This window comes from Triticum dicoccoides, chromosome 6A (genome assembly GCF_002162155.2).
Source record: "Triticum dicoccoides isolate Atlit2015 ecotype Zavitan chromosome 6A, WEW_v2.0, whole genome shotgun sequence".
NCBI classification, from domain to species: domain Eukaryota; kingdom Viridiplantae; phylum Streptophyta; class Magnoliopsida; order Poales; family Poaceae; genus Triticum; species Triticum dicoccoides.
In genome coordinates this window covers 42796106-42798794 of record NC_041390.1, presented here as the reverse complement: position 1 = coordinate 42798794, position 2689 = coordinate 42796106, and positions in this window count along the sequence as shown.

Sequence of the window (2689 nt, the reverse complement as noted above, 5' to 3'; positions counted from 1 at the left end):
GCAACTAGGGTTTCTAGTCGCCTACCCGAGAGAACAGAACGGGCTCCCTGGACTATCAGCTGAACTGGGAGCTGGCATGCCACGCAAGCACCGGATAACACAAAAGATCGATTACGCATGCGTAAGGAGACCGATAAGCAGAACTGTAGGTGGGCTGTGTTAGACTGTATATGTATACATAGACTTGTTTATACGTAGACTTGTGTATACACCTTGTACTTGTACCCTTTGGTACTTATATATAATGAGATAGCCGCACCCCTCTTGGGTGTCAAGCAGTTGCCCAATATTCTGGTTTAACATGGTATCAGACTAGGGTTTTCGCATCTTCCGCTGCACCTCCTAGCGCCGCCGCCGCGATGGCCTCCTCCAACCCCGCCGCCGCCCCGGCTGCCTCCACCGCCGCCGTCGCGCCGATCGCCCCCTCGTCGCCCTTCCTTGCTTCGCCCCCGCTCGCCACAGCCTGGCGGCCGCCTTCGCTGCCCGGTGAACCCTCCGCTGGCCCTTTGGTCGAGCAGGGCGGGCAGGAGCAGGGCGGGCAGGGCGATCTACGGTCGCCGATCGCCGCCAGCGGCGCTACTTCCTCGACCATTGCCTTTGCGCCGCCGCCTCTTCGCGGCCCTGCGCCGGCTGCCTATGGGGTGGCTCTCCCTCAGTCCTACGGCATCCATCCACCCTATGGCACGCCCCAGCCCTACGCCCCGTGGTACGGCGCCCCTGCATCAACCTATGGCGCTGCGCCACCGCAGCCCTCTGCTTGGCCGGCATCACCCTACGGGTCGGCGTTCCCGTCGTCTCAGGTGGCTACGTCGCATCTGCAGCCCTATGGGGCGGCCTACGGTGCTGGTCCGCCGTGTCCTCGAGAATCCCGCATGGTCCGGTCGATGCCCCGGCTGCTCCTGGCTACGAGGCGTCTTTGGCGCTTGCTCCTCCTCGTGTTGATGATCCGATGATGGGCCTTCATGCTCCTGCGGGTTATGCTCCGGCGCCATCGCCGTTTTACTTCTCGCATCTCCTTCCGGTAAAGCTTACGCCAGACAACTACTTGTCATGGCGGGCGCAGGTGCTACCCCTCCTCCGGAGTCGCTACTTGGAGGGCTATGTTGATGGCTCCATCCCGTGTCCGCCGCCGTATCATCCGGCTCATCACGTGTGGGTGGCTCAAGACCAGGCGATACTTTCTGCCATTCAGTCCTCGCTCACTCCGAGCGTATCGTCGCTTGTCATCTTCGCCGCGACATCTCGGGATGCTTGGTCTGCGCTTCACAGCAGTTTTGCCTCTCAGTCTCAGGCGCGTGCTCACTCTATCCGCACTGAGTTGGGGGAGACCAAGCTCGATGGCCTCACTATCACGGAGTACTTCAACAAGATGTCCGGTCTTGCCGATACGCTGGCCTCAATTGGCCAGCCCCTTGGAGATGAGGATTTCACCACCCATGTGCTCAATGGCCTCGATGATGACTATGATAATCTTATTGAGAACGTCCATGGTCGCGAGGCGCCTCTCCCGCCACGGGAACTGTACGCGCGTCTTCTTGGTCGCGAACAGCGCATCAAAGCGCGTAGAGCTGCTCCGAGTTTTGCCTCCGCTAATGCCGCGACCCGCGGCAAATCACAGAAGCCGTCACTCCCTGCCAAGCCGGCGGCTCCATCTCAGCAGACTTCGCGGAGCACCGCACCATCCATCACAGGCGGATCGCGGCCAGTGGCGTGCTGCCCATGTTGCGGCGCTCAGCAGGCCTGCCAACTGTGCGGCATAGAGCGCCACATAGCTTCTCGCTGTCATCGCCGCTACAAGCAAGATTTCCTTGGCCTCAGCAACAATGGCAAGGGGAATGAAAAACAGGCGGCTGATGCGGTAGTGAGTCATGAGCATGGACGTACTCCATCCTACTCGATTGATCCTACATGGTACATGGACACTGGAGCTACGAACCACCTCACCAACGACATGAGCAAGCTTTCCACTCAGGAGCCATATCGCGGCCATGATCAGGTGCACACCGCCAACGGAGCAGGTATGCGCATCTCCCATGTTGGTCAGGCATCCCTTCTTGCACACAATTCATGAAAACTGCATCTCTCTAATATCCTTCGTATTCCCACTGCTTCGCGTAGTTTGTTGTCTGTCCCACAACTTACTCGTGACAATAATGTCCTTGCTGAGTTTCACCCTTTTCGTTTCTTTATCAAGGATCGGGACACGAGGGCCGTTCTGCTTAGCGGTCGTCTTCGCCGTGGCTTGTATGCACTTGACGCGCCGACCGCACCTCCCATGCAGTTTTCTCCTCAGGCGCTCAGTGGTGTTCGTGTCTCACCGACACATTGGCACGCACGACTTGGTCATCCTGCTGCTCCCATAGTCCGTCATGTGTTGTATCGTCATGAACTACCGGTTGTGTCAAATAAAACTGATGAAACTATTTGTGATGCCTGTCAGCAAGGCAAGAGTCATCAACTCCCGTTTTCAGAGTCTAGTCGTGTTGTGAAACATCCTCTTGAGCTTGTGTTCTCCGATGTATGGGGTCAGTGGCCACAATTATTATGTCAGTTTCATTGATGCTTATAGTCGGTTTACTTGGCTCTATCTTATTAAGAAAAAATCTGATGTGTTTGATGTGTTCATACAATTCCAAGCACATGTTGAGCGTCTCTTTAGCCAGAAAATTATTCATGTCCAAAGCGACTG